Source organism: Stegostoma tigrinum, chromosome 21 (assembly GCF_030684315.1).
Source record: "Stegostoma tigrinum isolate sSteTig4 chromosome 21, sSteTig4.hap1, whole genome shotgun sequence".
NCBI classification, from domain to species: domain Eukaryota; kingdom Metazoa; phylum Chordata; class Chondrichthyes; order Orectolobiformes; family Stegostomatidae; genus Stegostoma; species Stegostoma tigrinum.
The window spans coordinates 14000869-14025525 of NC_081374.1; the positions used below are offsets into that span (position 1 = coordinate 14000869).

Consider the following 24657-nt stretch of genomic DNA (forward strand, 5'->3'; position numbering starts at 1 on the left):
TGCCAGGCCTGTAGAACTTTTCCATCAACTTTGTTATCTTATTCCATTGTGTTGTTTTAAAAGAATGTCAAAATTAAACATTACCTCATCTTTTCAAATTACTAACAAATCCAAATACTAATTTATTAATAATTTTGAGATGCAATTCACATATTGGATTTTAATGCATAAATACTAATCTCAAAAGGTTATGTTAATAAATTTCAAGAATTCCTCAGAGGGAATTCTTATCCATTCACTGAAAGCATCAATAATCCAAATGAAGCAAGCAGCAAGGTCAAGGCTCATCTACAAAGATAGCTATTTAACCAAGAAACCCGAGGGTTAGCACTGCTAACTGTACACAAGGAACATTTAACTATTTTAATCATCAGTCTCACTTCTAATGTACTTTTTTTAAAAATTCAGTGCCTCTAAACGTTTTCTAATTCACAGTATCTACCTTTTTCGAAAAAAAACTCATGAATGTTTAAACACCCATTATATCAGTAGTTTAATCCTTGAAATCACACTGGAAATGTGTGCCTTAGGTCTAGAAACTAACACAGAGATCACCACAGTGATGCAGCAGCATAATAGTTCCTAATATATGCAGCAGAAACAACACTAGCGCCGATGAAAATAGGATCTGTACAAGGCAGAGACTGGCCCGAATCTATTCTTTCATGCTGAAAATGTCAGTGGGCTCTGGACCAGTCAGTAGGACAATTTTCTGTCGTGGCACTTTAACCAAAACATTATGTTTTCAATCTCCCCTGTTGAATCTCAGTCAGTCTTTTTGCCCCAGGTTTTCTATCCAGGCTCGTAGAAGGTAGAGATTTGAATTTCACAGTGAATTTATCATCAACACACATGCATCATAATATTCGTCCAATGTTTCTGAGGTTCCTTATTCTGTTGGTGGAACTGTGCAGTATTGCACTGCATTTGAAGAAAGAACGAATTACTTTGAAAAACTGAAAATGCTACATTAAATTTAATTTGGCCACAACCAGACTAAAGCTCACGGGCCTGTTGATTTTCCACACCATTTTTGCCTTCAACTATTTCCAGCAGGAAAAATAAGGCTAATGAAAAATTTATTTGGAGCATTGGACATGTAACACTTTAAACCAGAATATATTAAATACCTTGATTTAATCACAAACATGTAGTACACAAAAAAGTTCTTCAAATCTAAGCAGAAACTTGAAGGGATCAAAAACATTTATGAAAACAAAATAAAACGGTTGTGCCATTTGCCAGACTAACTTTCCAAGATACACTGGACTGACAGACAGTACTGAATCAAGCACAAATTGGAACACAGAATACTGCGGATACTGGAAATGCTCAACAAGTCTGAAAGGCCACTGACCTGAAACATTAAGTTCATTTCTTTCTCCACAAATGCTGCCAGATCTGAGTACGTTCAGAATTTTCTGTTTTTCTTACTGAATCTAGCATATCTATCAATGGTCTCATTTTTTTGGTGAAACAGGATGAGAAGCCAGGTACAGCATTAACTGTGGGCATGCTCTAGCTACACAGCCATTAAAAAGGCAAACTGCTGGCAAAAGTGATAACATCCATCAATCACACTTTAGGATGGAGACTGAACTCACAGAATTGTTATTGTTTAAGCTTAAGTGGGATTCTCCAGCAGAATGAAATTTCAAAATGAAAAACACATAAAATAATCAGACAAGCAACACAAGAAATTGCTGCAAGTATATTAAAACAAATTATGTATTGTGGCACATTGATACTGTCCCTAGCTCCATACAGGGGGTCTGGATTAATTTAGCATTTTCTTTACGTGGCCTTACTCCAATGGGCATTATTCAATGATGAGCAGAGAATGTTCTTTAAGCATGCTGGTTAGCACACCCCTCTCCCAGCACCAGCAGGAAGTAAAACTGACTACTGGTGATTTACATCATTTATTGTAACAGAGGTCATGAAGAAACAATGAATCGCAAATACAAAATTAGAGCATGAAACAGTTCACTGATTGATTGATGATTTAATTACCATGTGCACAAAAAAAGCTTTGTTTACAAGTGGTACAGGCATGTCACAGCAACCAAAGGAATGTACAGATCAAAAAGACTTAGAGGCATAGAGGTTACATGATTAAAGGCTACAGTCCATTCAACAGTCTGATAACAGCCAGAAAGAAGCTGTTCCTGAACCTGCTTGTGCACGTGTTCAATCTTCTATATCTTCTACCTGATGGAAGAGGTTTCAGGAGATCATTACCAGGGTGAGATGGGTCTTTGATGATGTTGGCCGCCTTTCCATGGCAGTGAACCGTGTAAATAGAGTTACTGGATGAAAAGGTTGGCTTCTGTGACTGTCCTCAGCAGAGCAGTTATCATATCGGGCCATTATGCAACTGTACGGTGTGCTTCCACAATGCATCTGTAGAAGTTGAAGGACCTTACAGAAATGCCAAATTTCCTGAGCGGTCTGAGGAAGAAGAGGCGTTGTTGCGCCTTCTTGACTGTTGCATCTACGTGGGAAGTCCAGGACAGGTCATCAGTTAACGTCACTCGAGAAACTTGATGCCCTTCACTCTCTCAGCCTCTTTCATTGATATAAATATGGGTGTATTCTCTTCCTTACTTTCTGACATCAATGGTTAGTTCTTTCATTTTGCTGACGTTGAGAGACGGATTGTTTTCACTGCACCACATCAAGCCCTCCATTTCCCATTTGTATTTTGACTTGTCATTGTTAATTATCCATTCCACTATGGTGGTGTCAGTGAACTTGTAGATGGCGTTTATTCAGAATTTGGCAACAGGCAGTCGTGGGTGTACAGGGAGTACAGTAGGGGACTGAGGACATATTCTTAGGGGACTCCAGTGTTGAGTATTATTCTGGAGGAGGTGCAGTTACTTATCCTCACTGATTACAGGTCAGAAAGTGGAGGATCCAGGGGCAGACGGCAGAATCAGAACCACACAAATTTTGAGATCAGTCTGGAGGGGACAATGATGTTGAAGGCAAAGCTGCAGTCAACGAGCAGGTGTCAGACGTAGGTGTCTTTGTTGTCCAGATGTTCCAGGGATGAATGCAGGACTAGGGATATGGCATCTTCTGTGATAATGGGAACTGCAGATGCTGGAGATTCCAAGATAATAAAATGTGAGGCTGGATGAACACAGCAGGCCAAGCAGCATCTCAGGAGCACAAAAGCTGACGTTTCGGGCCTAGACCCTTCATCAGAGAGGGGGATGGGGGGAGGGAACTGGAATAAATAGGGAGAGAGGGGGAGGCGGACCAAAGATGGAGAGTAAAGAAGATAGGTGGAGAAGGTGTGGGTGGGGAGGTAGGGAGGGGATAGGTCAGTCCAGGGAAGACGGACAGGTCAAGCAGGTGGGATGAGGTTAGTAGGTAGCTGGGGGTGCGGCTTGGGGTGGGAGGAAGGGATGGGTGAGAGGAAGAACCGGTTAGGGAGGCAGAGACAGGTTGGACTGGTTTTGGGATGCAGTGGGTGGGGGGGAAGAGCTGGGCTGGTTGTGTGGTGCAGTGGGGGGAGGGGATGAACTGGGCTGGTTTAGGGATGCAGTGGGGGAAGGGGAGATTTTGAAACTGGTGAAGTCCACATTGATACCATATGGCTGCAGGGTTCCCAGGCGGAATATGAGTTGCTGTTCCTGCAACCTTCGGGTGGCATCATTGTGGCAGTGCAGGAGGCCCATGATGGACATGTCATCAAGAGAATGGGAGGGGGAGTGGAAATGGTTTGCGACTGGGAGGTGCAGTTGTTTGTTGCGAACTGAGCGGAGGTGTTCTGCAAAGCGGTCCCCAAGCCTCCGCTTGGTTTCCCCAATGTAGAGAAAGCCGCACCGGGTACAGTGGATGCAGTATACCACATTGGCAGATGTGCAGGTGAACCTCTGCTTAATGTGGAATGTCATCTTGGGGCCTGGGATGGGGGTGAGGGAGGAGGTGTGGGGACAAGTGTAGCATTTCCTGCGGTTGCAGGGGAAGGTGCCGGGTGTGCTGGGGTTGGAGGGCAGTGTGGAGCGAACAAGGGAGTCACGGAGAGAGTGGTCTCTCCGGAAAGCAGACAGGGGTGGGGATGGAAAAATGTCACCACCCAAGACATTTTTCTATCCCCACCCCTGTCTGCTTTCCGGAGAGACCACTCTCTCCGTGACTCCCTTGTTCGCTCCACACTGCCCTCCAACCCCACCACACCCGGCACCTTCCCCTGCAACCGCAGGAAATGCTACACTTGTCCCCACACCTCCTCCCTCACCCCCATCCCAGGCCCCAAGATGACATTCCACATTAAGCAGAGGTTCACCTGCACATCTGCCAATGTGGTATACTGCATCCACTGTACCCGGTGCGGCTTTCTCTACATTGGGGAAACCAAGCGGAGGCTTGGGGACCGCTTTGCAGAACACCTCCGCTCAGTTCGCAACAAACAACTGCACCTCCCAGTCGCAAACCATTTCCACTCCCCCTCCCATTCTCTTGATGACATGTCCATCATGGGCCTCCTGCACTGCCACAATGATGCCACCCGAAGGTTGCAGGAACAGCAACTCATATTCCGCCTGGGAACCCTGCAGCCATATGGTATCAATGTGGACTTCACCAGTTTCAAAATCTCCCCTTCCCCCACTGCATCCCTAAACCAGCCCAGTTCATCCCCTCCCCCCACTGCACCACACAACCAGCCCAGCTCTTCCCCCCCCACCCACTGCATCCCAAAACCAGTCCAACCTGTCTCTGCCTCCCTAACCGGTTCTTCCTCTCACCCATCCCTTCCTCCCACCCCAAGCCGCACCCCCAGCTACCTACTAACCTCATCCCACCTGCTTGACCTGTCCGTCTTCCCTGGACTGACCTATCCCCTCCCTACCTCCCCACCCACACCTTCTCCACCTATCTTCTTTACTCTCCATCTTCGGTCCGCCTCCCCCTCTCTCCCTATTTATTCCAGTTCCCTCCCCCCATCCCCCTCTCTGATGAAGGGTCTAGGCCCGAAACGTCAGCTTTTGTGCTCCTGAGATGCTGCTTGGCCTGCTGTGTTCATCCAGCCTCACATTTTATTATCTTGGCATCTTCTGTGGACCTGTTACATTGGTAGGCAAATCATAGGGGATTTAGGCAGGTTGGAAGACTGCAGTTGATGTGGGCCATGACCAGCCTCTCAAAGCACTTCATCATTATTGAAGTCACAGCTATTGGATGGTAGTCATTAGGCACACTGTATGTGTTTTCTTGGGTACAGGGATGATGGTGGTCTTCTTGAAGTAGGTGGGGTTTTCGGTTTGCAGGAGGGAGAAATTGAAGATGTCGGTGAATACCTTCACCTGTTGGTCCACACAGGATCTGAGCGCTCAACCGGGGACGCCATCCAGGCCCGTCGCTTTCCTTAGGTTGATTTTCAAGAAGGCTGACTTTTCTTCTGAAGTGGTGACAGAGGGAACAGGTGTGTCTAGGGATGTGGGAGCAGGTGTCGCCATGCCAGTGATATTATGCTCAAACCATGCACATTGAGTGTGTCAGGAAGGGATGTGCTAAAAGGTGCTATATAAATGTAGGTTTTTACTTCAGTTACAAAATTTCAGAACCAGATAAATTGGGGTTTCACCTGCTGACCTGGTGTACATTAGAATTGTGGCTTGATTGCAAGTTTACTTCATTGGCTGTAAAGTTCTTCAAGATGATCGAAGGTCAGGAAATTTGGCTACATGAACAAGTCTTCCTTACATTAAATGTTACACAAGGAGCGCACTAAAGCCAGAAAAGTTTGCAGATTTGATTCCAGTCTGGACTGTTTCATCCAGTTGCAAGACTACATTTTAAACTAACAGCTCAGTTGGCATGATCTTGACCACTACCCTGCATCCTTTTGAGGTTTTGTTTGCAACAAATTATTGCTGGCCAACACTACACCCTCCCTGCCACTCGAATCACTAATAAACCCAATTCAACCTTGTACTTGAAGAATGGCCAGTTGAGGTGCTATAAATATGGTGGAACCTTTGAAACTGTACCTCAAGAAGAAGTAACACAAACATATATGGCAGATTATAGAAGGACAATGTAGTATTACAAAAATTGATGTCTTTATGTAGTAGTTACTGACCTAATATTTAGTTGTTGAAACAGGATTACAAAAAGTAAAAGACGACACAGTGTGGAGCTGGAGAAACGAAGCAGATCAGGCAGCATCAGAGGAGCAAGAAAGTTGCCATTTTAGTACAGAAACACAGAAACGTCAACTTTCATCCTCCTCCGATGCTGCCTGCCTGCAATGTTCCTCCACCTCCACACTGTATTGTCTCTGACTCCAGCATCTGCAGTTCTTGCTAGCTACAGATAGTAAAATCCCCCATTTGCATTGTTTGATGCCAGTGTATTTAAGGTTCCAATTTGCCTCACCTGACAAAGCTCTTCACACAACGGAAAGAGAATTTCGACACAGGATATCAGATACAACAAATAGAAATTAGTGGAAAATCTCAGGTCTGGCAGCATCTGTGGGGAGGCAACAGGGTTAACATTTCAGGTCCAGCGACCCTTTGCTTTCTCTCCACAAATGCTGCCAGACCTCTGTGTGCTCCTCCTGGCAAACAGTTCCACAAGAGAGCCAGGATACCACACTTCTCAAAAGCAATTAAAAAACCCAGAGTTAATGTGAAAGCATCCAGGAGATACAAGGGATCCCTGAGCACTTTTTAAAACAGAGCTAAGACGTGGGCAACATCAACAGGCCAACACTTGTCGTCCATCCTTAAGTACCCACAAGGTGGTGGTAAGCCATTTTCTTGAAACTCTGCGACATAAGTTAGGACGGGATTTCCAGGACTTAAACACAACTTCAGAAAAGGAATGATGATAATAAGTAAACTGATGGGATTAACAGCAGGTAAGTTCCTGGTGCCTCATGGCCTGCACCCTAAGGTATTTAAGGAGGTGGCAGCAGTGGTAGTGGACGCATTAGTTACAATTTTCCAAAATGCAAGGAATTTTGGAATGCTACCAGCAGATGTGACAGCGTTATTCAAAAAAGGAAATAAGCAAGGAGTGGGAAACTGCAAACTAGTTGGTTTGGGCTCTGCAGTGGGAAGTTGCTGGAGTCCAGCATAAAAGAGGAGATAACTGAACACTTAGACAAACAAAGCTTATTTCTTTACATCCTCTACAGTCCATTTCTTTCTCCACAGTAAAAACTGATGGCAAGATTACTAAGTGAATATTTAATATCTCCAGGGGTTCAAAACAAAGATGACCTCCTTGATCTTTAAAGGACCTCTCTGGATGAAGTGCCTGTGCTTGGCACATATCCCTCCAAACATTTCTTATTCATAAACTTGACTAAATGTCGTTTAAAGGTTGCAACTGTACCTACATCCACCACTTTCTCAGGAAATTCATTCCACTCATGAGCCATTCAAAAAAATTTGCCCCCATGTCATTTTAAAAGTCTTTCTTCTCTCACCTTACAAACATGTTCCCTAGTCTTGAAATACCCCACATTAGGGAAAAGACACCTGCCATTCACCCTATCCATACCCCTTACTATTTTATAAATCTCTATAAGGTCACTTCTCAACCTCCCACATTCTAGTCAAAGAAGTCCCAGCCTATTCAGCCTCTCCTCATGACTCAAACCCTTCATTCCCAGCAACATCTGGATAAATCTCTTCTGGTACCTCTGTAACCAGCAAGGTGGATAATGGGGACCCAGCAGATGTGGATACCCAGAAGGCTTTTGACAAGGTGCTGCATAAAAGACTGATCCAGATTAGATCCCAGGGGTTTAGAGGTAGAGTACTAGCTTGGACAATGGATTGGCAGACTGAATGAAAAGCAGAGGATCAGGATAAATGGGTCCTTCTCCGGATGGCGAACTGTAACTAGTGGGGTGCCACAGGGCTCAGTTCTTGGACTCATATTTAGAATATATAGAAGTGACTTGCAAGCAGGGACAGAGTGTAACATAGCAAAATAGGTAGGGAAACAGCTGTGACTAAGACATAAAGAGTTTACAGATGGATATTAGTAGGCTAGGACAATGTGCCAGCATCTGGCAGATGGCATTTAATGTGGATAAATGACAGGTTATCCACTTTGGCCAGAAAACTAAAGAGGGAAATTATTATATTAATGGCAAGTAGATTCTAAGTGCATCAGTGCGGAGGGATCTGGATGTCCTTGTGCATTAAATCGTAAAAAGTAATACGCAGGTGCAGCATATAATAAAGTCAAATGGAATATTGGCATTTATTGCAAAAGGACTGGATTATAGAAGTAAAGAAGTGTTGTTACAATTATATAGTTGGTGCGACCACACCTAGAGAATTGTGTCTAGTTTTGGTCACACGGCAGTTCAGTGCAGGATCATCAGATTGATTCTAGAGATGAAAAGGCCGTCATGCAAAGACCAGTCACTGGAGTTCAGAAGAATGAATGAGAAATCTGGCTGAGGTATAAAAATGCTAAAAAGAATTGATAAAGGTGGATGTTGAACCGATGCATGATAGTCTGGAACAGGGATAAATATATAGAGAGTGTGAGAGGAGGCAGGTTCAAGGCTGAGATGAGGAGAATCTACTTCTCTCCGGGGTTGTCAATCTGTGGAACTCACTGAGCCACAGTACAGCCAAGGCAGAATCAAATCAACAGATTCAAGAACAAAATAGATACTTTCTGATGAAAAGCAGGAGAACTGGCTATGGAGAATGGACAGAAAAGTGGAGTTATGATCGCAGGGTAAGATCAGCCATGATCATGTTAAATGGCAGATCGGGCTTGAAGGACTGAATCGCCTACTCCAGCTCCTAATTCCTATGTTCCTTTGTTCCACATTGCTGGATTGATCCCAGTGTTGTAGCCTCACTTGCCACAGCTAATTCTGAAACATTAGTTTTTAATGCTACAGCTGGAGTACAGTTCAGGCCCCAATCGACTTTGCAGTTTGTAGGGCCTTCAGTTTTCTCTTAACATGATGTGGAGTGAATCAAATTGACTGAAGACTGGTACCTTTGATACTTGAGCCCTCAGGAGGAGGTGGAATTTGAAACCACAATAGAAGTTACCCTCTTATACAATGCCTAAACCACGTGATGCAAAACAACATCTTGCAAAGACTGAAGCTGCTTCTCAATCAAGTTGAGCTTTGTGTTGTTTTGTCATAACTCTCTTTCCATTGTTAGAAAGCCACTAGTAGCAGCAATACTGATGATTAGAGTAGTGGAAACAGGCAACTTAAAGTCTGCAATTCTCAAATCTAATACAATCAGTACAAAGAAAAATGATGTACTAGCCTCCTGCTGAAAGACTATATCACAACCCAAAGTTTCAGCACAGACCAGAATGTGTCAGAAGTGGATACAACGCTTAATAGCACACTATCATATGGGTGACATGGTAGCACAGCGGTTAGCACTGCTACCTCACAGCATGAGGCAGCAGGTTCAATTCCAAGATAACAAGGTGTAGAGCTGGATGAATACAGCCGGCCAAGCAGCATCAGAGGAGCAGAAAGGCTGACGTTTCGGGCCTAGATTCTTCATCAGAAAGGCTCTTTTTTTCTAAAGAAGGGTCGAGGTCTGAAACGTCAGCCTTCCTGTTTGGCTTGCTGTGTTCATCCAGGTCTACACCTTGTTATCTCAGATTCTCCAGTATCTGCAGTTCCTACTACCTCGAGTTCAATTCCAGTCTTGACTGGCTGTCTGTATGACTTTCCCGTGTCTGTATGGGTTTCCTCCAGGTGCTCCCATTTCCTCTCACACTCCAAAAATATGCAGACTTGGTGGATTGCCCCATTGTATCCATGGATGTGTAGGCTAGGTGGATTAGTCATGGTTAACATGGGGTTGCAGGATTACTTGGATAGGGTGGGATACTCTTCAGACAGTTGGTATAGACTCAATGACTTGAATGGCCTCTATCGGCACTGTAGGGATTCTACAAGCTCTCTGTGTTAACAATGAGGCACGTCCAAGAATTTCCAAAGCAAGTGTAACCTTTGGCAAACTTTAAACATCCATGTGTGAACAAAGAAAAGCATGTGTACCTACCAAGCAGAACAATATCCCTACCCGTTCTGCTCTACATACACGAAACTTCAGTCTGTTACAAATAATAACTTTCCCTGAACAGCCTTTGGAAACTTAAGAGCAGGTGGCAGAACTAAATACTCAGCAGCCAAGATACTCATCCAAGCTGACGTCCCAAACAACTGCACTGTATTGATACAGTCACAACTAAACTGGGTTGGTCAGGCAGCCAAATTGCCATAATACTGGCTGACCAGAATGAATCTTCCTTTGATAACTCGAGTCTGGAGTGTACTCCCCTGGTGGTCAAAGGAAGTGCAAAGTCACAAAGTTTCACTTAGCGAGTTTGTTATCATCCCCCGACCCTGGAAACAAACGAAAATTGACGCGACCTCCTTCAGAAGCACGTTTCAAAGGCAGAGAAGGAAACTGTAAGACAGCTGCAGTAACAGGTCATATCTGCAATAGGACTTTCTAAGCAAAGGTTGCACCGAGCTGGCTGCTGAGTGAGCACACATAGAGTGGACAGTGGACAGTGAGAGTCTTTTTCCAAGGATGATGACTTCAACTTGTACGAGGGGGCAAAGTTACAAATAGAGTGGTGATAGATTTAAGACAGATGTCAGAGGCAGGTTCTTTACTCGGAGAGTGGGAAGGGCGTGGAATGCCCTGCCTGTCAATGTGGTTAACTCGGCTACATTAGGGGCATTTAAACAGTCCCTGGATAGGCATATGGATGATGATGGGATAGTGTAGGGGGAGGGCTTTAGGTTAGTTCACAGGTCGGCGCAACATCGAGGGCTGAAGGGCCTGTTCTGCGTTGTATTGTTCTATGTTCTACACACTTCAACAGACACAAACAGCACAAATTATCACAAGTGTATTTGGGCAGAATAACCAGGGATAAATCATCAGCCAGAATGGTTTAATCACAAAAAAAGGGCTAGATGCACATCGGGCATAAATGGTATTGCTAGTGTGATGAGGGAGATATTCAAAACAAAGTCATCTGAATATATTTAAAACAGGAAGCCTAATAACCACAATCTAAATCTCTAATTTTCTGTACAGCACATAAATCAGATGCTGGAGCTACATCTCACTGTCACTACTTCCAATGTCTAGATGTGCCATGCTCCAGTTGTAGATTTATGACTACCTTGTCCAGGCCCTGTAAGAATCCTAGGAATTCTCTTTGGTTTTATAAAAGGTTAGCTTTTATTTACTAACACTTCACTTTTTACCCCCAGAATCCACTTGTGATACACCCTCCTGCCTGAGTATTTAGTTTATATTTTTACTGTTTATCTTCCTTCTTTGATCCTGTAACTTCAATTCTGGTCTATTCCTATAGGAAGGATGTTGTTAAACTTGAGATGGTGCAGAAAAGATTTACAAGGATGTTGCCATTACTAGAAGGTTTGTGTTAAGGGGAGGCTGAATAGGCTGGGGCATTTTTTCCCCCGAGACCATCAGAGGCTGAGGGGCACATGATTTGATAAACCTCTAAGGTCAACCTCAGCCTCCAAAGGAGTATCAATAGGATGAATAGCCAAGCTTGCTTTCCTTGTGACGGAGTCCAAAACTAGACGGCATAGGATTAAGGTAAGAGGGATTTATGGAACGATTTCCAGCGAAAATGTCGCGGCGGTGGGTACAATCACAACATTTAACAGGCAACTGGATGGGAATATGAATAAGAGGGAAGTGGACCAAATGCTGACAAACGTGACTAGGTCAGATTGGGAAGGATAGGCAGCACGGATAAGTTAGACCGAGGGGTTTGCTTCCGTAGCTGTATGACTATGGCTCTAACTTCTCCACAATAGTGCCATTTACTGCTCAACAATAACCCATAAAAATCTCCTTCCTTTTATTTGAACTTACACCTCAGCCAAATGGGACCAACTTCTGTTCAAATCTACAGTACACCTTTAAAAGTTACATTCATATCTCGAAAACTACATTGAAACAAGTCAAAACCAAAAAAGGATTTTTAGTTAAATTAACTCAAGTTATTAATACACGAGACAACAGCTTGTTTACTTATCAGTGATGCAGTCAAGTCAACCACCACACAATACAGAATGACCCAAGGGCTTGTAAAAATAGTACATACCAGGAAAAAGACAGCATAGGACTGTAGTGATTAAATCTCCAACTGAGCAGGTATCAGTTAATAACAGGTCACTATTCTTTTTGTATTATATAATAATTTCACTTACTGCACAAGCATGCAGTCACAATAGGAGATTTAAAGAAGGGTACAGATTAATACTATATACATCTACAAGTTAAAATGATTCCAACAGTTAATGCGAGCATGTGCAAGGTGGTAACTTCATTAGAAACAGAACTATTAACGTTACACATTTCATGACTCTTAAGAACAGAGAAATAGGATGAGGTCATTCAGTTTCTTCAGCCTATTCGGCAAATTTACACGATCAACTGATTCAAAATTCTGTAACTGATTATCCACTTTTGTTCCCCCCCCCCACCACCACTCCATTTTGATTTAGCTTCTTCCCTTTCACTTTTCATGGTTTGCATTGCATATAATGGGCTGTGTGTGAATATTTAATTGGTTATATGTGTGATTAACGGTTAAGTGAAAAACACAAAGTTCACTTATGTTTCAGGGCTCTTGTGGCACAGCAGTAATGTCCCTACCTCTGAGCCAGAAGGTTCAAGCCCCATGTGCTCCAGAAGGTGTACCTCTGAACAGGCTGATATAGAAAATATCCATGGTGTTTCACATGCCCTTAACACCCTTTACCTAACTAAAACCACCTTGAATTTTTAACTGATCCATCACACTGGAAATGGTGTTTTCAGAGACTGAATTCCAAATTTCACCACTTTGGTGATGTGAACAATGCTATCTGGTTTCATTCCTAAATGAAATTAATTTTATAATCGTGCCCCTTTGTACTTAATTCTACCAATAAATCACAGATTCTACTCCAGTGAATCCCTTCGACAAAATGAATGGATCACTGTTCAACTTTACAGACAATCCAAATCAGGTTTGTGCAACTTTCCCCACAAAATTTAACCCTTTAAGCACTGTTGTCATTCTGGCTAGCTTCCAATGCACTCCCATCAAGGCTGATATTTCGTTCCTAAAGTTCAGTATCAAAAACTTAACAGTACACCAGATACAAGATAATAAAGTGCGAAGCTGGATCTCGGGAGCACAAAAGCTAACGTTTCGGGCCTACACCCTAGACTCTGATGAAGGGTCTAGGCCCAAAACATCAGCTTTTGTGCTCCCGAGATGCTGCCTGGCCTGCTGTGTTCATCCAGCTTCACACTTTATTATCTTGGATTCTCCAGCATCTGCAGTTCCCATTATCTCTACTACACCAGATACAGTCTGGTCAAGGCTCTGCACAACAAAATATCAACTCCTCACTTTTATATTTCAAGCCCCTTGCAATAAAAAGAAACATTCCAGTTATCTTTTTGATTACTTATAAACAAGTATTAGCTTTCACTGATCTATGTACATTGATCCTTACATACTTTTTGCATCTCTTGTAACTCCAGACTATTACCATTGAACAAATTTTCTGCTTTGTCCACTTTGGATCCAAGAAAGTCAATGTCACACGACCCCACACCGGACAATATCTGCAATGCAGACTGTCCCACTCACTTAAGCCCCTTGGAACAAGAAACTGGCATCTACATAAAGTACTGGGCCTTCAAACCTAGTTTCATCCAAAACTGCAAGTAATCCTCTCTATGCCTTTATCTAGGTTTAGGTCTTATACTGGACGCATGGATAATGCCTCACACTTTAAAATAAAACATTATTTTCAAAGCCACATATTTGTACACACAATGGTTCTGTATTTTGTTCTGGCAAACACAGCAGCCAAATAACAGTCAAGTTCCACAGTGAGCAGTCAGATAATTGGACACATAACCTATCAATCCGGTGCAGGTTGAAAGATGAGCATTGACCAAGACACCCAGAACACTTCACTCTTCTTCCCAAGTGTCACTGGATCTTTAATGTTCACCTGAACAGAATTAATGCCTAAACCAAAAGCATACTTCTCTAACAAAGCAACATTCCATCAATACGTAATTTAAATGTCAGGGCATGTAATAAACCACTGCCATTTTCTATGATCACCATTGCATTTCTGAATTTTCACCATCCTAATTCTATTGATTACTTGTTCAGTGAACACATGCAAGCAAGCTTATATTGTTGAAAATACAACACCTTAAATCTAGGGATTTGTCAGGAATGCTCTGCAACCATGTCCCTCGAATTATTCCTCACTGATTCAGAGCTCAAAAAAAATGTATAATATCCACCTAAGAGAGGCCAGTTGAAGTTTTCACCCTGCATTCATTAGGACAAGAGCAAGAAGGCCAAACTTCAAATAATCACAATCATTTATACTGAAGAAAAGGTGGTGACTGAGAGCAAGACAAAATTCTTCGGCAACACGTTTTAAGTTACAGCAATATTCAAGTTGTGACCATGCAACTGTTTGTAATACTTTTTCATATACCTGTCTAAAATTAAAATCAGAAAAATCTTAAATATAAGAAATTTAAAAGTAAATGATTTTACATCTGTGTAAAGATAGTAGAGTGAATACAAAAGCAGAACAGAAAACAATATAATCAAAAGCAAAGACCTCCACTTGAAATTGAAATTGAATAATAACATTTGCTAATTACAGTGAAGGGCAAAATATATTTGCCCTGATCTTAAAAACGGCAAACAGATCACATATTGCAGAACTACATTCTGTTTTCCCATAGAATTTTTTCAGGCATGGTGTCTTCAGTGAGGCTGCTATCCCCAGTGGAGGATTTGACAGATTGTGGGGGCATAACTGTTGAACTTGTTCTGATAGTTATCATTGGTTAGTGCTCAAGGATACCTACAGTAGATAATGCTCACAATCAAACTAGATTAATTTAGGCTATCTGGTTGGCGTGGACAAGTTGGACTGAAGGATGTGTTTCCATGTTGTACAGCTCTATGATTCTCTCTTTAATCCAGGAGTAGAAGTTGATTATAACAACCTAAATATTGCCCCAGCTAACTCAGCGTATACAACAATATTCAATCCTAGATATTCTGGCCTCTGCAGTAGTTCAGCTTTCCCTCTTAAAACGTTGAAATCTGAACTAGGATAAGACTACCATCAGACAATGCACTCCATTATAGATACTAATCATACATTAGTTGATAGAAAAACTTTACTGCTTTTAATGACAGTTGTTTGGCTCTGAGCAAATTCCTCTGAAATATCTACTTTTCTGCTACCCATCTCGAGGCTCTCAAGAATAAAACATCATGCAATTATTATTAAACATACCTCTTTAAAAATAAATAAATTATGGAGCAAGTCATGATTATGCTTCCATCTTCCTAATGACGATCAAATCACATTTATTTTTATAACACAAGAAAAATAAAATGTAATAAATATTCAATAGCAAAATATATTGTTGACATTTGAATAGTGACAAAGCTATCCAATACAATATGACAATATACAGTGGCTGCAGAGTCCAACATGTACTGATCAGGCAGTATGTTGCAAGATATTAAGTTGTCAACATTTTCTCAACCTCTGCCCACGTAATTAAACCACATTTAAACACAACATATATTAGGCAAATACAGTAAACACCAAATACAGTCACACTAAACACTGTGCATCATGCAGCCAATATTTATCTCTCTCCCAACATGAGGTGGTTATCTGGTCATTGTCAATTGCCATCTGTGGGAGCTTGCTGTGTGCAAACTAATGTATCTCTCACATTACAACAGTGACAGAACGTCAAAAATAAGTAGGTAATGTTTTACAGCGTCCAGACTACACAAAAAAGTAAATAAACATAAGCCTTCACAGACAAATTCATGCTGTAAACACCTATTCACATTGCAGCCAGATACATAGAGTGCAAACCACCAGTCAGCAAAAGTACAAATCAGCAAAATATGAAAATGTGTACCAGTCCTGATCAGCGCAAGAAAAGCTTCAACTTCAAGGTTCCTTTTTAGCAACGTTGAACAGCGATATAGATAGACATGAATAATTTTATGTGGTGGTATAGTCGCAGTGGAAAGTGAGATCAGGGGAACACACATTGAAAACTCTGTTACCCCTACACTGGAGACACCACACAGCCGATTTAAATGGTAAACAGAAATGCAGTCAAAACTTGTCAAGCCTGTGGCTTGGGTAATTTTTTGGGGGAGGGGTATAAAACGCAAGGTTTGAGAGCATTTATGGGGAGTGGAAGGGATCTGTTGCTGGTGCATAGATTGGAAGAGCTGGCTGACCCCGGGGACAGGGATATAAATTCTCCCGGTCAGGCAGTGGCCTGTCCCCGGCGGAGGGGAGCCATTACTCCCTCTCCAGTAACATTCTGTTTCCGAAAAAAAGGAGCATTTTATTTTTCTTTTCCGACGCCGCTACAGACAGACAGGGGTAAGGGGAGGGAGCGAACCCGCAGGTCCCCGGAGACCGTCCGACGTACCGCCCCTACTTACACCGACACCGCGAGGGCCCCTCTCCCGCCGCTCCTACAGTGGCCGGCTCCTGGCTCATAGTCTCCCGGTCCGCGGCGGTGTGAGAGAGCCGGCGGCCGCCTCAGGCTGCAGCCTCCGCCCGCTCCCTCACAGGCCTCAACTGACATCTCCCGTAGGAGGCCAAAGGGCAGCCTCGCTACCAAAGAGACTCAACGTGCGCCAAGATGGGGGGGTTCGGTGGAGGAGGAGGAGGAGGAGGAGGAAAAGTCCCTTCGTCAGCCTGCACCCGCCTCGGTCATCCACCAGGGACACCAGGTCTTCCAGTCTTCCCTCAACTCTGCCGCTTTGTGCTTTTTAATCCTCCCCTTTGTACATTACTACACAGCAAATAAATTACTCAACTTCCCTTTATGGCTATTTTTACCCCAAAATCAAAAACCCCTTCGCTTTATGGTACAGCAAAAATAGCTGCTCAATGCCTCTGAGATAGTAGGAACTGCAGAGGCTGGAGAATCTGAGATAACAAGGTGTAGAGCTGGATGAACACAGCAAGCTCTGATGCTGCTTGGCCTGCTGTTTCATCCAGCTCTACACCTTGTTTGCTTAATGCCTATTTTTGCTTTTTATTTAAATAAAATTCCCTGTGCAACTCTGTACGAAAATACTGCCCAATTTCGCCCCTTTGTTTTTTTTATATTAAGATCCCAGTTTCAATACAGCAACAAAAAGCTGCATGACTCCCCTTTTCTAAGAGAAATCCCCTCTGCAAAACTGTACAACAATAAAATCACTTCTACAAATATTGACATTTAGACTACTTGTTTTTTTTCTCAAAAACAAACAGATGCCTAACTCTCCTTCCCACGTGAAATATTGACATTTCGATTACTTTTGATTTTAAAACCAGATGTGGCTGCCTTTATTCCCAAACGTGAACCCCGAACAAGTACATTTCAGCAAACAATCTGGGCTTCCCTTTAATTTTCTTCTCTCCTCATCCAAGTTAGTTGTCAGACTGATTTCAAAACGCCACATGATTCCCCTCTTTATTTTACCCTCACTTAAAGACAGTCCCAATATATAACAATTTTATAATAATGCTCAGAAAGAGAAAATAATTTACATTGAGATAGCACTTTTCAAATTGCATTACTGCTATGATGTTTTAATATAGAAAATATGGCCGCTAGCTTGCACACAGCAAAGACCAACAAGCGGCAATGTTGGAGGGTTCATAAATGTTTACCAGCATGTTCCCAGGAATGGTGGGTTTGAGTTCTAAAATAGGCTGGGACTTTTTTTTGCTGTAGTGTAGGAAGTTGAGGGGTAACCTTATTGAGGTTTTTAAAATTATGCGGGGCATAATTTTGTCAATTTTTTTTCCCAAGGTGGCAGTTCAAAACTAAGTGGCATATTTTTAAGGTGAGAGGAGAAAAATTTAAAAGGGACATGAGGTGCAACTTCTCTACTGGGAGAGTCTGTGCAATGAACTGCGAGAAGAAGTGGCGTTTGCAGCTACAGTTACAACATTCAAAAGACATTTGGGTAAGTACATGAATAGGAAAGGTTTGAAGAATTATGGCCAAATGCAGGCACGTGGAACTAGTTTAATTTAAATAGCATAGTCAGCATGGACTCGTTGGACGAAATGAACTGTTTCCATGCTATATGATTCTGACTATGAATCTACGATCATGACAATGTTTTGAGGCATTTTCAGTCAGCCTGTTCAGAGATGCAATGACACATCTCTGCAGGTGGTGGCAGTAGAACCCAGACTTTCTGGCCCAGAGGTAACAACTGCTCCGCAAGAGCGATGTGACAATGGTTTTATGATGTTAGTTGAGGAATAAGTATTGGCCTGGACCTGCCGGACACATGGATAACTCCTTCCATGGATTGCATTGCAAACAGCGAAGATAAAATTTGGTCCACATCACATCATACTTTATATGTTCATTTGTTTAAGTTCCTTCCTTGATAGCTGTAAGTCATCCGTATTCAGCGCCGAAAAACCACTTATCTGTCTGTCACCATCAGCCCAAAGTAGCAAAATTTGCTAACCGTTTCCAGCTGAATGCTATTTATTGCAATCAGTGGCAGAGACGTGATGCTATGCGCCATAACCACAGTTTGCTTCACCTTTATGGTAAGGGAGAATAATTTACAGGTGTGGGAGAAATGAGTCTTTATAACTGAGTTTTCATGTCAATGACAGGCATAATATCATCAGTGTAGACAGATGCAAAGTAATCATTTAGCATCTCGGTCATGCCCTCTGTCTCCATGCGCAAATCCTCTTTTTGATCCCTAATCGTCCCAACCCTCCTTTTGCTATACTTTCATTATTTTCAATGCCTGTAGAAGTCTTCTGATTCCTTTCTTATGTTTATTTTTCTTAAACGCTTTCTCTTCTCCATTTTAATATTTTAGTGGCTCTCACTTGCAAAGGGAAGGTAAAGTCAGCGTCGTCCCAGAGGACCATACGGCTGCTCTCTCATTAGAGAGAAAAGATTGTTGATGGTTTAACCTGAGGGTCACCACACGTCAGGTAAGGGGAAGAGTTTGGGAAGCAGAGACCTTCATGGAAACCTCAGCCAGTGCAGAAATTACATCCATGCTGCTGATGTTGCTCTGCATTGCAAACCAGCTTTCTAGCCAATTAGCCAGCCAGCACCCAGCCTCACATGTACTACCAACCTGACAAGTCATATACATCTTTTCTCTATTTCATCTTTGCTTCTATTTCTTCCATCAACCAGCGAGTCCTGGCTTTGTTTGCTCCATCTTCCCTCCAAATAGGAAGCTACTTCAACTGTACTCAAATCATATGTTCCCTAAAAGTAGCTCCTGTTCCATTACAGAGATAATGGGAGCTGCAGATGCTGGAGAAGATGAACATAGCAGGCCAAGCTGATGAAGGGTCTAGGCCCGAAACGTCAGCTTTTTGTGCTCCTGAGATGCTGCTGGGCCTGCTGTGTTCATCCAGCCCCATACTTTGTTACCCTGTTCCATTACAGTTTTGCTTGCAAATATTTACAGGGTGTGTTTCCAGAGAGGGGAGTAGTGAGCAGAAGCAGCAAATGAAAAAGATCTCGGAAAGTTCAGGAGAGCAGCAAAGGAGGCAACATCAACAACAGATTCCAAGTTCCAAAGCATTGGCAGGAGTTTCAGCCATTTTTGTCTCCAATTTACCTGGGACAGATCGATTCCCATTCCAAGGTAACTTTTCCTCTCCTAGTTAATTGATTCTAATGCTGAATTGCCCCTTGTCTCTTCCTTAGCTGACTCCTTTTTGCATGCATACCTCAGATACCCAAGCAGTCCATGCCCAAGTGCAGGAGGGCCTAGACAATATCGAGACTTGGGCTGAAGAGTATCACACAAACACCATTTCCAACAAGAAGAAGTCCTACCATTGTCCCTTGACATTCAATAGTTTTACCATCATTGAGTTCTCCACTGTCAATGTCCTGGGGGGGTCACCGTGAACCAGAAATTGAACTGAACTTGCCATTTAAATACAGTGGCTACAAGAACAAGTCAGCGGCCAGGAATCCTGCATTGAGTAACTCGCATTCTGACTCCCCAAGCCTGTCCACCATCCACAAGGCACAAGTCAGGAGTGTGATGAAATACTCTTGACTTGCCTAAATGGCTCAGCTCCAACAGAAGATTTACCAGGATTTTGCCAGGAATGGAGGGTTTGAGTTATAAAAATAGGCTGGGACTTTTCTCACTGGAGCATAGGTGGTTGACCCTCAGCAAAAGTTTATCCCAGAGGAAGAGAGGTATAAACAACCATAACTGACCAAGGAAGGGAAGGAGAGTATTAAGTTGAAAGAAAAACCATATAAAGAGGCAAAAGACCGTGATAGCCCCATAGACTGGGATAAATTCAGAATCCTGCAAAGGTGGACTAAAAGGGTAATGAGGACAAAGAAAATAAACTGAGGGCAAACTAATGAGGAATATAGTATGTGAGAATAAGAGCTTCTTTGCATATCTAAAAAAGGAAGAGAGAGGTCAAAGTGAACCCTTTGAAAATGAATTTGCGGATATGGTATTGGGGAACAAGGAAATGGCAAAAAGTTGAACAGATATTTTGCCTTTACAGTGCAAGATACTTTGAACATCCCATTATTACTAAGGAATACAGGGGAAAAGTTACCATCAATAAAGAAGTAGGATTAGACCACCTAATGGGACTAAAGGCAAATAAGTTCTCTGACCTTGATGGCTTGCATAGTAGGATCCTGAAAGAGGCAGCTACAGAGATTGTGGATGTGTTGGTGATAATTTTCAAAAAATTATTAGATTCTGGAGAAGTACCGGAGAAAAACTGTTAATATGACACACCCGTTCAAAGGGACTGAGGCAAATATCAGGTAAATATAAGCAGATTAGTCTAACATCTATTGTTGGAAAAGGGTTGGAATCAATTAGTAAGGAAGTAATTGCAGAACATTTGAAAAATTATAATCTAATCAAACAGAGTCAGCATGGCTTCATGAAAAGGAAATAGTGTCTGACTAATTTATTTGAGGTTTTTGAAGAAGTTTCAACCAGAGAGATAGAGAAGAACCAGTAGGTGTGTTGTATCTGGGCTTCCAGAAGGTACCTCACAAATGGTTGAGTCATAAGAGCCCACGGTATTGGAAGGAGTATAGTGATATGGAAAGAAAATTGGCTCATGGCATGAAAATGCGAAGGGGGATAAGGTAGGTGACCGATGTGATTCCTGAGGTATCAGTGCTGGGACCACAACTGTTTACAATGGAAGAAGGAAGCAAATGTACTTTAGCCAAAGTTGCAAGCAAAAATAGATAGAAAGGCAGGTTGTGGGAAGGATATGAACAGGGGTCAAACAGCCCACTCCTGTTCCTATTTCTTATGGTCTGTGGACATCCTCTGTCTCCAACACTGTAATATTCTCCTTGATCTTCAACACTACAATGTTCGCCATCATTATCTCTCATCAGAAAATCACAAGCAGACTCTGATAATTTAGCTACGTTATTTTCTTTCCTCAAAAACCACAAGTGTGAGCCAAGAATCTACATGCAGCAATCTCCAAGGTTGAAAAGAGAGGGAGGGAAAATAGAGGAAAGCAAGGAGTTACTATTGGAGGCTTTTTTGTTTAATAATTGTAATTGGTCAGAATATAGATGAAGGCAAGAAGTTCTGATGCTCTGCAGTCCTATGTAAGGAAAGAAGAGGATTCAACGGACCTTTATTATGAAACAATAATAAAAGAGCTTAAAAAATTAATGAGAGGAATATTCAAGGACCAATCTTGTAAATGCTGTAAATCTAAGATATTGGCAAACCAGATACCATTACACGCAACAATATCAACAATTTGCAAAACACTTTAAAATTTTTTTTACTAGTTCACAGGATGTCTCACTGGCTGAGCCAGCTTTTATTGCCCATCCCTAACAGCCCTTGAAAGTGAGCTGCTTTCTTGCACCAGGAAAGCTGACGTTTCAGGTGTGGGCCCTTCTTCAGAGTCTTTTTTTCTGAAGAAGGGTCCAGACCCGAAACATCAGCTTTCCAGCTTCTCTCATGCTGCTTGGCCTACTGTGGTCATCCAGCTCTAGACCTTGTTATCTCAGATTCTCCAGCATCAGCAGTTCCTACTATCTTTGAATCAGTGTTAGAGCACAGATGCCTGAAGGCGTGACCATCAAATATGGTACAAAAGAAATGAAGACTGTCTGAGAGGGCTGAAATAATGAAAACCAGATTTCTCAATGGGTTGTAGGGCTACAGGAGGTTACAGATAGAAAGGGTGAGGTCAAGGATAGATTTGAACAGGTCAGTTGTGGACTTGAGGTATTGGTGATTCAAGAACCAATTGAGAATGATGACCACATAGAGTCATAGATTTGTATAGCATGGAAACAGACTCTTCAGTCTGATTTGTCTATGCTGACCGGATATCCTAAAATAATCTACTCCCATTTGCCAGCATTTGGCCCATATCCCTCTCATTTCTTCCTGTTCATATATCCATCTAGATGCCTGTTAAATGGTGTAATTTTACCATCCTCCACCACTTCCTCTGGCAGCTCATTCCATACACACTCCACCCTCTGCATGAAAACGTTGCCCTTTAGGTCCCTTTTAAATTTTGCACCTCTCAGATTAAACTTATGCCCTCTCATTTTGCACTTCTCTACCCTGAGGAAAAGACCTTGAGTGCTCACCCTATCTATGACCGTCATGATTTTATAAACCTCTGTATGGTCACCCCTGAGCCTCTGACTCTCCAGGGAAAATAGCCAGCCTATTCAGCCTCTCCCTGTAGCTCAGACCCTCCAGCACTGGCAACATTCTTGTAAATTATTTCTGACCCTTTTCAAGTTTCACAATATTCTTGCAATAGCAGGGAGACCAGAATTGTATTCCAAAACAGGCCTAAGCAATATCCTGTACATCCACAACATGATCTCCCCATTTCTATACTCAATGGACTGACCAATAAAGGCAAGCATACCAAATGCCGCCTTCACTATCCTTTCTATCTGCAAGTCCACTTTCAAGGAACTATGACCAAGGTCTCAAAGTGTGGGGCTGGATGATCACAGCAGGCCAAGCAGCATCTTAGGAGCACAAAAGCTGATGTTTCGGGCCTAGACCCTTGATCAGGTCTAGGCCTGAAACGTCAGCTTTTGTGCTCCTAGAATACTGCTTGGCCTGCTGTGTTCATCCAGCCCCACACTTTGTTAGCTTGGATTCTCCAGCATCTGCAGTTCCCATTATCTATGACCAACGTCTCTTTGTTCAGCAGCACTCCCCAGGACCTTACCAATAAGTGTACAAGTCCTGCCCTAATTTGCCTTTCCAAACTGCAGCACCTCACATTTATACAAATTAAACTCCATCTGCCACTCCTTGGCCCATTGGCCCATCTGATCAATGTCCCGTTGTAATTTGGGGTGACCTTCTTTGCTGCCCACTACACCTCCAATTTTGGATTCATCTGCAAATTTACTAACCGTACCTCCTGTGTTTACATGCAAATCAGTTATATAAATGACAGAAAGCAGTGGACCCAGCACCAATCCTTGTGGCACACCTGTGGTCACAGACCACCGTCCCCGCGCCATCTGAAAAGCGAGCCTCCACCACCACCCTCTGCCTTTTACCTGGGTGAATGTGATTTTGCGCAATTTGAAATATGTGCAGCAGAGTTTTAGATAATGTCAGTTTATAGACAGGAGAGGCAATGGCCTAATTGTATTATCGCTGGACTCTTAATCCAGAGACCAGGATAATGATCTCGGGACCTGCATTCAAATCCCGCCACAGCAGATGGTGGAATTTGAATTGAATAAATATCTGGAATTAAGAATCTAATGATGACCTTGAATCCATTGTTGGAAAAACCCAACTGGTTCACTAATGCCCTTTAGAGAAGGAAACTGCCATCTTTACCTGGTCTGGCCTACATGTGAATCCAGACCATAGCACTTAACTGCCCTCTTGGCAATTCGGGATGAGCAATAAATGCTGCCGAGCCAGCAACACCCTCATCCCATGAATGAAGAAAAAATGAAGATGTTGGGATACCAACCACGACAGCATTAGAATAGTCAAATCTGGAGGTAACAAAACCATGAAAGAGGATTTGAGCAGCAGACTCATAAATATGTTTATTGTCTTTGAATATGGCATACCATGAAAGTCACAGATACAAAACTAATAACAATTACTCAAGATTGAAAAATTATTTATTATGGTGAATTAATTAGTTATACTTATTCCAAAAGTATAATCATTACCCTCTTCTTCCAAAGTAATGAAGAGACTAAACAGACAGGGTCAGCACAGGAATGTCCAACATTATAATTTTGACACCAGTAATATAACTTGGAATTCTTTCAAACATCCAGTCTGGATCGAAACAGTCGATTCTCAAAAAGGTATCAAAATATGTGGAACATTTTATGAGTCAGAAAGATTCTTCAATTCTGAAAGGGAAGCTGGGTGTTGTTGCTTGTTCATCTTGTAAGTTCCTTCAGCTTCTTGAGAAACCACCGATGTACTGCCCTTAACCCCCTCTCAGACATTACCAGACTGGCTCCTCGAGAAGATTTGTCCTTTACCAGATTT

At 42.4% G+C, this 24657-nt stretch overlaps 1 protein-coding gene across 3 annotated transcripts in view; it reads right to left on the reverse strand.

The window, feature by feature from the left end:
* Window positions 1-16758, reverse strand: part of LOC125462764 (fibroblast growth factor receptor substrate 2-like) — an 87310-nt gene extending 70552 nt beyond the window's left edge. For 2 of the 3 annotated variants that reach the window (XM_048553103.2, XM_048553108.2), the window contains exon 1: window positions 16558-16758. The gene's annotated coding sequence lies outside the window, so the exon portion shown is untranslated. Of the gene's footprint in view, window positions 1-16016; window positions 16189-16557 lie in introns of those variants that run through there. The other variant, XM_048553107.2, reaches the window with a different exon arrangement.
* Between the last annotated feature and the right edge of the window lie 7899 nt (window positions 16759-24657).